The sequence below is a fragment of the Epinephelus fuscoguttatus genome, linkage group LG16 (assembly GCF_011397635.1).
Source record: "Epinephelus fuscoguttatus linkage group LG16, E.fuscoguttatus.final_Chr_v1".
In the NCBI taxonomy this organism is placed as follows: domain Eukaryota; kingdom Metazoa; phylum Chordata; class Actinopteri; order Perciformes; family Serranidae; genus Epinephelus; species Epinephelus fuscoguttatus.
Genome location: NC_064767.1, coordinates 20,477,177 through 20,493,015, shown reverse-complemented (window position 1 = coordinate 20,493,015; position 15,839 = coordinate 20,477,177). Strand labels below are relative to the sequence as shown.

General features: G+C 40.1%; 1 protein-coding gene across 2 annotated transcripts in view; it reads right to left on the bottom strand.

The window, feature by feature from the left end:
* lzts2a (leucine zipper, putative tumor suppressor 2a) overlaps nt 1-15,839 on the bottom strand; it is a 237,700-nt gene that overhangs the window by 49,177 nt on the left and 172,684 nt on the right. The window contains exon 1 of one of the 2 annotated variants that reach the window (XM_049600282.1): nt 1,441-1,737. The exons of the other annotated variant lie outside the window; for it this stretch is intronic. The gene's annotated coding sequence lies outside the window, so the exon portion shown is untranslated. Of the gene's footprint in view, nt 1-1,440; nt 1,738-15,839 lie in introns of those variants that run through there. 2 annotated transcript variants of the gene reach the window in all.

Here is a 15,839-nt window from a genome sequence, read left to right as displayed (position 1 = left end):
TCATGTCAAACTTGAGAAGAGCAGGAGCAGAAGAAATGTTTTCAGAGTACGTGCCATCAAAGGCACACTGACCATGACTTTGGTCATGTTCTCGCTGGCTGACTCACACGTCACCCCCCTCAGGGCTTCTTGTCCTGTGAAGGGGCCATGTGATAAAAATGATCCCTCAGCATCACACCCTCCTCCCCTACCTGCCCCCCGCCCGCCTCTTCAGCTGCTCCAATCCTGATCGCCTGAGAGCTTGGTTATCACATCCCACCACCACCACCAAATCCCCCTCTCCCCCTTCTCTCTCTCTGCATGTGTCCTGCCACCTTCCTCCCTCCTCGTTCCCGCCCCTGCCTACTCTGTGCTTTGCTGTGGTGACAGGGCAGGATGATGTAGGGTCTCCCTGTGTGGTGGCGTGATGCCTAAACACTGAGTTAACATCTGTGCATGAGACAAGGGAGCATGTGCAGAACAAGGAGAATACATGTCTGCAGCATGCATGCACTGTGTTGTGTATCGTAATGTTTGCATTCAGCTAAAGTCTTAAAGCTGTGACGACTTGACATCAATCAGCTGCGGGGGGGGGGAGGGTTCACCACAGATGAGAAGAAGATGGAGAGCATCTCAGGCATGCTTCAGCATTTATATCTGCTCCTGCGGGGATTATTTATGGTCCAATAAGACCCTGGGCGTTTCCAGTTCAACTACTAACTAATCCATATATTAAAGTGGGCCTTGAGAGCATAAAACAAATGGTGCTGAGGTCTTTCTCCTCTCTTTGTGTGACCTTTACTTTTCATCACACTCCTTTCATCCTCTCTGCTTCTTTCTGTCTTTATTATACAAACAACAACAGCTGCAGATATCAAGAGACAGAAGTGACATAATGCGAAAGGTGACATGCAGGAGCAGTTGTGTGTGTGTGTGTGTGTTTGTGTGTCAGTTGTAACCCCATTCACGAAAACAGCTGGATAGAGATAACATTTCTGGTTTTTTCTCTGGTTACACACACACACACACACACACTTCCACACACACCACTTCATAAGGGAAACACAGCCGAATTCACTGCAAGAAACTGCAGGAAAACTAAGTCACTACATCCAACTGGAGCAACTACACATTATACTTATAAGTACTTTAATCACTCTGACAAGTCAATCCATCAATAACCAATCAATCGCATAGATTAAGCCACTCACACTGTAACGCATCAACACCATAACTTGCCATCATCACCCTCCATTTTGACATAACTGACCATAAACCCCACTTGTTTATGGATGTTATTGCAACAAATTAAAACAAGTTACACTCATTCTTCACTACATGTACAAAAACAAGCTTTAAAACAAAATCAATAACTTTATCGAACCCTCCTGTTAATAATACAGACGCAGACATACAGGCTGCCCCACTGAATCACTGTTGCACGCTGCCTGATCTACTCACCTTAACCAAGATGTTCTTTCAGCAGCCCGTGCAGCAGTGTTTCCTCCAGCAGTAAATGTGCGTGTATCCGGTCGCCTTTCCAAAGCGGGCACAACTTTTCTGAAAACAACAAGCAGCCAGAGAAAGGTCTACTCTTCTTTATCTGTAGTTGTTTCTGTAGTTGCTGCTCCTTTTCACACAGACCCATCCAGTCCACAGCAGCTCCGTAGATTCGCCGCTGATCCGACGCTGCTGCCTGTCCAGGGTGAGTGTGTTTGGTACTGTCACCGGCAGAGCCCGGGTTGGTGCTGCTGCTGCTTCTGCTGCTCTGCGGGGCGGGCTGACTCTGTGCTCCACCAGGGGCTCGACTGCTGATCCACAACAGTAAGGTTTAGGACCGGGGAAGGAAGGGCAAGGGGTCCGCGAGGGGGGGCTGCGACTACCGAGGAAGCAATAACTCCAGCGGATGTTTATGTGTTTAATACTTTGTGTTCATCAGTGGTGGAGTACATTTACTCAAGTACTGTACTCAAGTAAGATTTTGGGGTACTTGAACTTTACCTGAGAATTTCTATTTCATCCTACCTCATGGTTCCACTATTTTACATATTAGAAAGCCAATATTGTTTTTATTTCACCACATTTGACAACAATACTACTACTTGATCTTTTTTTTACTGTTTACTTTTTAGAATATTGATAAGATATTTTTAGAAAATAAATGACGGTGTATTATTACTATTTAGTAGGGCCCGACCGATATGGATTTTTTGGGGCCGATGCCGAATGATGATGTATAATTATAGATTACAATTTAGAATATTAATACAAAATATATTTGAAATACATTATGGTGTATTACCATAGATCACTATTTTGAATATTAATACAAAAATATAAAAAATAATAAATGTTGTATTATTATAGATAACTATTTAAAAAAAAAATACAAACAGTAAAAAAATAAATGATGATGATTACTATTTAAGATGTTAATACAAATAATTATAGAAATAATGAATAATCATGTATAATTATAGATCACTATTTGAAATATTAATTCAAAATATAAAAAAATAAATGATGATGTGTCATTATAGATTACTATTTAAAATATGAATACAAAATATCTAGAAAATAAATGCTGATGTATTATTATAGACTACAGTTTAGAATATTAATACACAATGTTTTTAAAAAAAAGTTGCATTATTAAGATTATAGATTAAACTACACAACAGAATTAAATTAAAATAATTAAATTAATAATGCAATAATTCTAATTTAATTAATAAAGATAATCTCGCCTATACCACATATTTTTTCAGTGATGGGCCATTCCGCATAATAAGTACTTTTACTTTTGGTACTTTAAATGTATTTTAATGCTACTTTTGTACTTTTACTTAAGTAAAATTTTAAATGCAGGACTTTAACTTGTAATAGTGTATTTCTACACTGTGGTGTTACTGCTTTACAGAAGTAAAAGATCTGACTACCTCCTCCAATACTGCTACTAGAGTAGTTAATAAAGATTAATAAAGTTCTATCTCATCTCTCTCTCTCTCTCTCTCTCTCTCTCTCTCTCTCTCTCTCTCTCTCTAATTTGTTCTTGTACATATTGGTTTTACTCTCACTATCAATCCCCTTTTAGTGGTTTGATATTCTAAAATATTTAGGCCTATTCATTTAGAAAATTGAGCTACTATTTGCAGTTTTGTAGACAAAGTAAATCACTGCCAGTGTCGCTTGATAGACTGTTAATTAAATATTCAACAGAGTGCAATCACAATATGAACAACAGAGCAGCTTGGGACACAGAGCTGTATCTCAGTGTAACCATCTGTTATAAGTTGAGTAGCTGCCGATGCATAAGCCAAGAGGCTCCTTTGGGTCCCAATCAGGCAAAAGTAAAAATTGTCTGAGGTTGCACTGTCCATTTTTTTCTTTGATTACATCTTTTAAAAGTTGTTTTTAAGTACCACTTTCATTTTTTTTCATTTGAATGTATAATTGACAGTTTAAGTGGATTTTAAATGCTGTTGGCAAAATACCACAGTGGTTGCTGCAATGCCTCACATACTGGTAGCTGGTTTTGTTTCAGTATTTATGGCAGCTGTGTTATTTTTCAGAATGATTTGAAGGTCCAGTGTGTAGGATTTAGGGGGATACATTGGCAGAAATGGAATATAATATAACAAGTTTGTTTTATGTAGTTTATAATCACCTGAAAATGATCAATCATGTTTTCATTACCACTGACCGAGCTATTTATATCTACATAGGGAGCAGGTCCTTGTCTATGGAGATCATTATGCTGCACCACTGTGTTTCTACAGTAACCCAGAACAGACAAACCAACACTGGCTCTTTTCCATTTGCATTTTTGCGTCAGCCCCTGTAGTTGTGTGTTTGTTTTGGAGACACTGAGGGAATTCTAGCTAGGAGAAGTTTCAGTTGTTTGCAATCTGCCGCCTTCACCACTAAATCTCCCCAAATCTTACACATAGTTCCTTTAAAATAAACCTACCACAATAAGCTATTATTCCTTCTAAGGCTTTTACATCCATATCTTACACCACTGCTTCCCAACCTTTAATATCAAATCAGTCTCTACTTGTGACAACATGTGACTAACATTAACTATGCACAGGAGTTGAGTGTGGTTTGACCACAGAGCGACTGTTTTATAAAAAAAAAAAGCTAAATTTAGAGAGAAGTTTAAAATGTGAACTTAATTTTGTGCAACAAAAACACATATTTTTCTTGATTATACTTTTATTAATCTTGTGATTTGCTCAATTTATCTTGGGATCTTTTGCCACAGGTTTGGACTCTATCTTCGATTGGACCACATAATGATGCACATTATGAAACAGACATTTATATGGGGCACATTTGGGGGACTGTAGGGTTCAAACTCTGCCTTAAAGGCTTGGACCAAAAGTACAGAAACACATGCAAACCAGTGATCTGACTACTTAAATTGGAGTTTAAAAGATGTGTCACCCATAAGGGATAATGTTAACATAAGAAAACCAAGTAATCTAGAATATTCCTTTGATGAGGCTAATTTGCTGTTTAACATCCAGAACAGGAGCCAGGTGAGCCCCTTCTCGGCTCTACTCTGCTTTGAACTCCCAGATTCCCGCCCACTGCCTCCTGTCCACCCACCCTGGAAACACAATATGGGGTCTTCTCGTCACAACACAATGGACTGCCACCTGCCTGTTTCATCCATGAAAGAGGAGCTTTATGAATGCTGAATGACCTCATTTGTTAGACGGATGTATGGATTTGATTTCTACGAAATCTTAAGGTGCAAAAATCCCTGTCAGTCGAAACGAGCAGCTGCTGCAATGATGTTAATCCATATGGAGTTACCTAAGCATCCGGATGTGTGATAGAGTAGCTGGTCACGACATGCGTAAGTTATCATGGGGACAATTGTTTCATCCTAATAAATTGCATCTTGTCATCAGTCTTTCTGGTAATGTGCTTAATTAATCAGTCAGTTTTATTTAGTTTGGACATGTGGTCTGAAGTGTGAAAAGGTAAAAGAAAGCAAAACTACAGTGTCACTTGTTATTCTAAAGACAAGAACAAGACCTTGAGATATATCAGAATCACACATTAGTATTGAGAAGATGGGCCTATGCACCATGGCACTGACCATAAACTTCGTCTTCCCTGTTTTGAGTCCCCCTGGGGATCTTTGTTGCATTTCATTGCCTCTCTCTCTCTCTCTCTCTCCCCTGATTTCCTGTCATCTCTCAAAGCTTGAAGTGCCTCAAAAATACTTGAGAAAAAAGGGTTTATATCCAGTGGTTTCTTTTGCTCCTTTTACAATGCAGTATAATATTAAATAACTCATTTAGATGTCCTGCAATCCAATTGCCAAAATAAATGTTGGTACTGTAGGTTTCTGTAATCCACGGATATGTAACATTTGTATGTTATTATGTCCAAGACATGCTGAAATTTCTCCTTTCTTTACATTTCAACAACCCGGTGATTAACATGTGGTTTAGGCGCAAAAAACACTTGGTTATGGTTAGGAAAAGATCGTGTTTTGGCTTAAAAACCCAGTTTTGATTGCACAATGGCTGAGGGTGGTGGACGCCAACAGACTCAACAAACTGATCCGCAAGGCCAGTGACGCTGTGGGAACGGAGTGTGACTCTCTGATGGTGGTGTCAGAGAGGAGGATGCTGTCTAAGCTACGAACTATCTTGGACAATGTCTCACACCCACTCCACCTTGTGCTGGTCAGGCACAAGAGTACTTTCAGTGGGAGACTCATACCACCAAGATGTACCACTGAGCGCCACAGGAAATCATTCCTGCCTGTGGCCATCAAACTGTACAACTCCTCCCTCTGAGTGGCCCTGAGACTTTTTCACACACTGCAATAATTTAATTTAACTTGTGCAATAACCCCATTCACCCTGACTGTATATATTCTGTTTGTGTAAATAATTTTGTTCAGTTTACAATATATATATATATATATATATATATATATATATATATATTTATTTACGTTTGTTTGTTAATAATTCCTGTTTATTTAACTATAAATTTGTTAATACTATTGTTAAAATTTCTTATATTTTCACGTATCTTTCCTCTCTTGCAAGGAGCACCTGTAACATAAATAATTTCCCCTCGGGGATCAATAAAGTATTTCTGATTCTGATTCTGATTCTGACAATCACAGGAATCCCCTTTGGTGGCACAATCGCTAGCCAAAAAACAGCTGTCGTTAAAAACACCTGCTTCTAGTGGCACAATCACAGCTGAAAATGCTGTTGATGTCTCGCCAAAAAACAACTGTCGATGGTGGCACAGTTGCCACTGAAAATGCTGCTGACATGTCACTAAAAACAAGCTGTTGTGGTGGCACAACCACAGCTGGAAATGCCGTCGATGTCTTGCTTAAAAACAACCGCTGTTGGTGGCGCAATCACAGCTGAAAATGTCACTGATGTCCTGTTTGAAAACATCTTGTTTTAAGTGGCATGATAGCTGCTGAAAATGCTGCCAGTGTCTTGCTTAAAAACAACCGCCGTTGGTGGCACAAAAATGGCTGGAATGGCACGATCAAAGCTGGATATGGTGTTGGTGCCTCGCTAAAAAACAAGCACTTTTTGTTTGTTGGTCCCAAACAGTAGTCTGCAGCTTTGCAGGCATCTTGCCTAGTTGTTGCACATCCACCTTTACTTCCACCTCCCAATAACAAAGTCAGCTCATTACATGTAGATCTATGTCACTTTAGAAATGTTGATAAGTTTGAAATGTACAACTGTAATGTATCTGTGCTTTGCAGAAACATACAATACCGACATTTTCCTTTGGTGACCTGGCTGTTCCTTTGCAGTGCAGCAACACATTGTTACAACATATGTGATGTAATGAGTCATCTCCACTATCACTTCACTTGTAAACAGCTCAAACATCAAAGTTAAAAACAAAGCGCAGCTTCAAACTATCTCACAGCCTCCGCAGCATCACCTTATGTCTTTGATGTTGGGCCGGCTCTCCTGCCTGAGGAGAAGGATACTCAGGAGGCATGTCACTGCTGAACTCCAAATGACCTCTCCTCCACTGCGTACAACATGCCAATTTATATCCTGCACCAATGCCAAGTACGTAACCCCCACATTCTCCTCCGCCTCCCAGCTTCTCCTCCTAATCATCTCTCCCTCCAGATTGTCAACCACCTCTGCTCCTTTTCTTCTCCCTAATCCCACACTGTCCAAATAACCTCCACCCTTCATCTCCCACTTTACTGTACATGAGCTTCATCTCTTCCTTCTCTTCCACACTCAGCCTCCGCCCTCCCAATTCAACACCACAGACCTTCTTTTCTCAATCCCTTTCTCCTTTAAATCGCCTCCATGGTTCATTTCAACTTCAGGCTTCGGCAGCCCACAACGCTAATATGATTTCCAGCTGAAATGAAACGTGCAAATGTGCTGCAGCCTCTCCTTTTCCCCAGTGGGTTCCCATTGGAGTCTACTTCATTAGGTTGGGGTGGCTGGAGATTTTTCTTCTTTCTGAACTGCAAAAGATTAAAGTTAGACATTTTCTGGGCTTCATGTTTGTGGGTAGAGCATCTTTTATTTTTCCAGCATCAAAAAGCCCAGTGAGTTTATTGTCTTACACGATATGCAAAGTATGTGAGTGTGTGCTGTTGCAGCTGTGTGTGTGCATGCTTGCATAGATCTGTGTTCTCAAGTGTGCATCCCAAAAAGTGTCCTTGCCCTCGGCATCCTGTGAGTTTTTTTTTACAAGACAAGACTGTTTATTTCATAACAACTGAGAGGAAGATGCTGCAAAGAAATATATGTAAAGAAAGCAGAGTAAAAAGTCCTGGTCATCCCATTTTTGTTTTTAGCAACATTAGCAGTGTGACTCCAGGGATGACAATGTCAGTCGGTCGGTCTCAACAACTTTTGGCTGGATTGCCATGAAAATTTGTACATTGATCCGAATTCTCCAGAGGATGAATCCTGATAACCTTGGTGATCCCTTTCTCTAGCGCCATCAGCAGGTTCACATTTGTAGTTTTGAGTGAAATATCTCAGAACCTATCACATAGACTGCCATGAAATTTGGTACACATATTCTTGTTTCCAAAAGCATGAATTGTAATAACTTTGGTGATCCTTTGACTTTACCTTTTGTCATCATGAAATCAAAATGTGAATGTATTTAATAATTTGCTTGAAGACCAAATATCTCCAAAACAAATGCCATTCTCATCAGCCTCAGCCGACATTAGAAAACATGAGCATGCTAACACGCTAAAGAAAGATGGAAAAAATAATAAACATCAAACCTGCTGAACATCAGCATGTCAGCTTTGTCACTGTACATTTAGCTCAAAGCACAGAGGTGCACAAGTAGCCTGCAGCCTCAGAGAATAGCCAGCATAGCTTGTTAAAGGAACCCTTTATCCCTTTTACCTGTAGTGCTATTTTTCAATTGTTTTGGTGTGAGTTGCTGAATATTGGCGATATCAGCCAAGCTTTTCTTCCTACCAAACACCACCTGCCACCCATATTACTGTGCAGAAGGAAACTCACACTACTGAGTTAGCACACGTTTCAGCTCAGCCAAGGAAGATGCCATTAAGGTTTACATCTCACACGTCATGATCACGAAACCTCTCATCCATGAGTAGATGCACTAGTAAAAATAAAACAGTTCCTACATGAATCTGCTCACAACATAGTCTGTGGATTACCTTGAGAATCTAGATTTCTGGAAAAGGTTTTTTAAAGTTTTCTTGGCATTTTGAGCACCACAAGCCAAGTGCCATCTGTTCCATTATATTCATGAGAAGGTAGACATTTCTATGGCTGATGTCTCCAACACTCTACAACTCACACCAAAACAATCTGGACTTATAAATAGCACTACAGGTAAGAGGAAAAAATAAAGTGCGGTTTTGATTTTGGGTTGAACTGTCTCTTTAAGACTAATTAAAATAAAAAATAAAGCATTAAAATGTCTCAAACTTTGATTGGAAGCTTTGCATGTTAAAGTTTTGTACCAACATGTAACAGCATGGAGTCAAACATTTGTTTCATGATCTCTGTTTGCTTCTCCTTGTTCTGCTGCTAAAGGTATATACTATACTGCTATATACAGATATATGTACAGTATATATGTGCCCCACTGTAGATACACATGCTGTGTTAGTCAAGCACACATATGCCTCTGCAGCAGCTTTGATACCGTGAGAACAGGCACGGGCTCCTACAGGGGTACTCTGAGAAACAACTTTACTTCCCATCTCACAGTGTTTGGTGTAACAACCTCATAAAACAAGATGAAACAGATTAATGGAGAATTCCTCACGCTCATGCCTCAGCAGAAATAATACACTGCAAGCCTTTGTTTCCAATCTTTTGGTCTGTCTGTGGATGTCTGTGTGAAGGCCGAAAGCTTGGATCATATGACTCACTCATGCTCTGTCCTCAGGGTCTTCATCCTCCACCAGATACCTGACCAGAGCCTGACCTCAGCCTCAGCGTGATTCAGAAATATCAAAGTGCTTCCAGCAGAGCTTCTGAAATTATTCAAAAGAACATCATTCCTCCTGTAATGTGCATGATTGCGTTTTTGTTTTCTTGTGTTTCTACAAAAAGCACCCTTCACTTGTCCAACCTTTGTTTAATGACTCATAAATTGTTTATGCCTCGTTTGCCAAGTAAATGAATTTTAGCCGTTCAATAAGCAATGAAGCTCAAAGTGCATCCAGGAGGAATCTGCAAAACAAAACGACGATGAGGGATTTTGAATAATGCTCTTTGTTGTGGCCCTTTAAAAATATATCAAGTGCTTTGACATCTCTGTCATGTTCCCAATTAGAGCTCCCCAATCCCAGAGCTACACAGCCTGCACTCTGTGGAGGTTTATTTACATATTTCCATAATGGTCAGATCAGGAGGGTGCAGTGTAGCATGAAACACTTTATTCTCTGAAATTCCAGCTCTGGTCGGAGCCCCGAGCTCATCCAATGTTGAATTCTTTGTCTTTAAGCAGAATCAGTGTGGCTGGGAAGCAGAGGAACTGGGGCAGAAAACAGCTTCATCTCTGTTCTGATACTGCTGTCTGTTCAGAGCTTCTCATCTCGTTGCTTGTAAAGCAATATGACAGCTCTGTTTCTGTCTAATTCTATAAAATACTTTGCTGTTGCTGCAGTCGGGCCATGGCGGCGCAAACTCATTCACACCACACACTGAAGATGGTTATTTAATACCGCTGTTCTACACATGCTCATTAGGAGTATGTCTGTGCAACAAAAATAACCACATAGATAATTTATTCAGTCACCAGCCACCACTTTGATCTTCCTTTTATTCCCCGTCCTGATGTACTTTCATACATTTTAATTACAGTCCCATATGCTCATCCATCCTCTGCTAAACTGGCACTGTGGCTGAACTCTGACCTTCACAAAACCCTTGCAGACAGAGAAGATATCATTAATGCTCATAAAAATATAAATACAACCCGAACACGCTGTAGGGATGACAATATGAACTCATGGCATCACACTGAGAACACTAAAATAAGACTTTATCTCCTCATCAAAGTCCAATAAGAAAATGCTCTTCGGAAAGGGGTTATGTAATCTGTTTTGTGTACTATAAATGTATGAATGTATGCATGAGTTTTCTTTTCTCATCTTTCCTGTCTGAGCCTCTGAAACAAAACACCTTCATGTCCTGAGACAAAGCTCAAAAGGGATCTGATGTTATCGTTAAAAAAAAGTGTGTTTTAAAGTTACAGGTAACAAAAACTCTATTTTGCAATAAAACTAATCTGTTTTTCTAAATTAAGGATTTTTCTCACATTTATTGAAGTATTTCACTGCAAAGATGGTCTTTTTATAACACTGGGCTGTCTGCAGTAGAAAGACACAAATACTTTTGAAATTGGCACGACATGACCAGCAGAAATAGAGAAAAGGGGCTGTTGCATTTGCGTTTTTTCAAAAGTTAGAAAACCTACAACGGCCAGAATACACTTCACCACACTGGACCCATAAACACACCGCTGGTGGATGACATTTTCGGTGAAAAATAGGCAACACAGTAACAGAAACTTGGTTCATATTTTATCAGCGCTGCTTAGTTTTACTGTTTGATTGGAGTTTGGTCTGAGTTTGAGAGAGAGAAACAGGGACTGGTCCCTCCTGAGTGGCAGACATATGAAAATGTGTTAGAACAATCTGTATTTCAACTGTAGAGCCAGCAAAAGTCCACTGGATGACATTCATTTATTCATTCATTTTCATCTGTCAGGGCTCACAGGGGGGCTGGAGCCTATCCCAGCTGACATTGGGCGAGAGGCAGAACAGATCACCAGACTATCACAGGGCTGACACATAGAGACAGACAGCCATTCACACTCACATTCACATTAGGCAATTTAGTGTCACCAGTTAACCTAACATGCATGTCTTTGGACTGTGGGAGGAAGCCAGAGTACCCGGAGAAAACCCAACTCCCCAAAGAAGGGCTCCCCCACCTCAGGGTTTAAACCAGGAACCCTCTGCTGAATGACATGTTTTGCATCATCAAGAGGGAGACGAGCAGGGTGATCTGGGTGCTGGTAAGATGGAGGGAAGTTTACCACAGTTCATTTAAACATACTACTCACATTGTCATAATAAAAAGCTGGTCGAAAATCAACAAAATATCTACAATAACTACTGAATTTTGCTGAAACTATTGTGTAAGCATATGTTATAAATTACAGTGTATCCCTAAACAGTGTATAATCAATTTAAAGCAATTAAACAATTATTTGAGGCTGTATCTTTCCTTGCCAAAGAAGTCCAGTCTCATACACAGTCATTGGTGATGTATCTTGCATTTCTGTTTTGCAGTTTGGTGGTGCATTTTTCTGGTTGGCTAAACACCAATGATGTGACCTAATGTTGACATTTAAAGTGCAGCAGCACAAAGTAGTCTGATCGCAGAGAAAAATATGGCAGTCTAAAAGCATGAATATGAGGTTTTGTTGTCAGAGCTGTCAGAATCAGCACACGAGGATCTCTTCCTACATTGACATCGACGTTTGAAAATCATGAAGAGAGAATAAACTAAACTGAGATCAATGGACTACAAGTTTTGCTTTTAAGCCGTGCTCCATTAATAATCATCCCTATTCTGCACCTCTTTGTGATATGTGAACACACTGAGCACAGCAGAGCAGATTTCCAGGCAGCCAGATTAAAGCTAACTACCTCCAGTAGCTAACATCGCTTCTCAGCCTCAACCTCCAGATTCAGGATTTTATTTTTTATTTTTTATTTTTTTGCAGCGGCTCATTTTCCGCGCTGAGCTGAAAATGGGATGCCAAGAGCAATCCTCCCTGGATTATTTAAACAGCTACTTCAAAGGGGAGCAATTATAATCCTACATTATTGATATGGGGAGAAAAAAAAACCAGTGAGTAAATGTCATAGAGAGGAAGTGTCAGAGACATATTTGAACGTGTGAGCACAGGATAAGTGCTTTTAGGTTTGAGGGTTTAATTTCTTTATATGACATAAGAAGGTAGGTTGAGTAGAATTAATCTTACACCCAGTTCAAATACACAAGTGCACATAACCACAATTATGTGCACCCACATACACAGTCAAATGCTCTCCCTTGCTGCAGGAATACATGTTTGGGCCTATTTATGCACTTCAGTGATGAATTTTGTGTATCATTGGAGCAACTATTAAATATAAAATAATAAAATGCAGCTCATACTCAAACACAAAATAGCTGTAGTGTATTTTTTGGTGAAATGACACCATTATGTACTTTTCATCATCTCATAGTAAGTGTGCTGACCCACATTAGAGCATGCATGCGTGTCTGTGTTTGTAGTTAGTAGTAAGTGGCAGTGATTCATGCTGCACGTGTCCCAGAGAACTCACTGCAGATGGTTATTTTAGTCAGGCAAAGGCAAAGGCAGCATGCTGTCATGTTGTGTAAATCTGGCTGCAGGAAAACGCTCCATCCCCGCAGGTTAATGATGAGATTACTGCACTTTTTTTTTTTTAAGAAATGATGAATGAGAAAAAAATAAAATTATGTAACAGTCAGCCAAGCAGTTGTGATTTTACATTCTGCAACCCCTGTAATAACTTTCTGTTCATTGCCATCAGCTCTGCATGAATAATAACCTTTCACGCCTCAGTGACCTTGGCGGATTCAGAGTTTACTGACCTTTAAAAATGTCTGAATCAGGACCAAATGCTTTTGTCTTCAGACCTTTAACTCCCTTATTCACTTCTCTCCCATTATAAAACCATAATATTTGTTTTTAAACTGTACACGTGTTATTGTTGACTTCACTCTGCACCTTTCGTACTTTCATGTTATTGAAAGTGCAGTCACAGGATGTGTGCCTGCGTGTGTTGGACATGTTGAAGGTTGGACAGTGACATGTTGATGGTGGGTGACTTATCGCTTCCTGCCGCAATGTTGAGATCAAGCTGCCAGCATGTTTCTAATATCAAAACAGGTCAAGGACGTGGCTGCAGGACAGCTCTTAAATCACCTTTACACCTTTCTCACACAGACACATGTGTGAGGATCAAGACGCAGAGCTGCCTCAGAGAGGAGTTTGTGTGTCTCCATACTCATTCACACCACATGCAGAAAAATAATATCCCCAACAAAACTTAGTCTTGCAAACATTTCTTAGATCGAGCTCATTTGCAGACAGATGCTGTGTGGAAAACAGAATCCGGGGTCTTAGTTTAAAACAGCAGCTGTGGAAATGTTTGGATTGGCTGAGGTGATGCAAACAGCGTGACCGTCTCCAGACACTCAGCAGATGTGTGTACACACACGAAAACAGACACTCACGCACACACACATTCATTTTTGATGCTTCCTTAATGCTACAGTATGTCTGAAATGGAGCCATAAATGTTGTTGTTGCAGGGTCCTTGAACTCTGAGGAACACAGAGTGAGTCATGCACAGCTTCTTTGTTTGTCACAGTAAAAGGATGTGCAGAGGGTGTGTGTGTGTACGTGTGTGTGTGTGTGTGTGTGTGTGTGTGTGTGTACATGTGCTGTAACGACAGGGTACGGACAGTCTTTCAAATGGAGGAGTCAGGCTCAAGCTCCTCTCCTGCGCAAGAAATGAAATACATGTTTCTATGCATCCTGACCTTTGACCTGGTGCAGGTCAAAAGATTATTTCCACACCAGTGCGAGGGTGTTAATGAGTATTATTGTTAATAAGTATTATTGCAGTAAGTGCTCCAGCCCATACAACCGTACGTTGTTTGTTCCTACCCTCTAATACGACCCACAGGAGCCTTTTAGTGCCCCAGCTAGTTATGATTATAATTGTGTTATCACTCTTATGCCGACATAAATGTTTGTTTTTATTTACTAATATCAAATAACAATTGACAATCAACTATTGTCTCATTATATATTTAACAAAATGATTCAAGAATTCATTTTAAACTTTTTAAAATATACAATACCCATTAAATATCCATTAAAACATGAACTAATTTAAGTAATGTAATTTTTTTTTTTTTTTTTTAAATCTATATGCTTTATTAATCCCCTGAGGGAAAATTCTTTTTTTTTCACTCCGTTGTCAATTACACACAGGTGCGAAATACACACATACACAAACAGGACCATTTTAACAAGCATTAATGGAGAGATGTTAGAGTGAGGGCTGCCCATGGACAGGCGCCTGAGCGGTTGGGGGACGGTGCCTTACTCAAGGGCACCTCAGCAGTGCCAAGGAGGTGAACTGGCACCTCTCCAGCTACCAGTCCACACCATATTTGGTCCGACAGAGACTTGAACAGCACCCACCGGTTCCCATCCCAAGTCCCTATGGACTGAGCTACTGTCGCCAAGATAATGTGTTGATGCAATGTGTCACCCACTTGTAATTCCCTACAGGACAGCGACAAACAGGTTACCCGTGAAGGGTTTTTTTCAAACTAAATTACATTTTTTAGGTTGAGTTTGCTTTATTAGTAAAATGGCTGTGCACATAAATATACTGATACAGTCATAAAAAAATCATTTTTACTTTTTTGTATAGGCCCAGTTGAATAATAATAGTGTGTGGTTATCACAAAATTCCACGGTACACCTGGATTAGCATCGGGCCCACTCATTTGAGAACCACTGGTTTAGGAGAAGAATTATGGTTGGGTGTCATCACATTACGATTTAATGTAAATGACATTGTGACGTAACATGATGGCACATGACGTAACATGCATATCGATGTGGTGAATAACAACACGTTACACAAAGGTGTAGATTCCGGGTGGGATGCAACATTTAGAACTTGTGTAAAAATAAATCAGTATGATTCTTGGTTTCACATAGGACACAAACAGTGGTCTCTGGATGAAAGTCATGTGTTTGTTTGACCAATCCATCCACCCTGATGCCATTTTTTCCCCTAGGATGTAGAAGATCTGACCCGCATTCTCTCCTCCTTTGATTGGCTAGTTACTGCTCCTTTGTTAGTTGGAGGTTTGACTGATTTAGGCAAGAGGAGCAGATTAGCCAAGGTTAGGTAAGAGTATCAGTGTGTTAGTCAGAGGCAAGTATGGTGGGTTATACCTTCACCATCTTAAGAAAAAAAGAAATTTCCAGCTCCACCGCCTTCCTATACAAACTTTATAAAGTCTAGTTTTGGACAGACATGGTCAAGGTTAGGAAAAGATCTGAGGGGGTGGTGGGGTCGTGTAGTAAAGTAGGTAGTCTGTGAGACTGCGGTTAGACCCTTCTCGCCTTTGTGACGGACGTCCTCCTTTGCTCCCATCATGATTACTACAGCCACTGGAGGTCGGCGCCTACAATAAATGAGACTATGGGTTGTGAAAAGCTGCTCGCATTTAAAGATC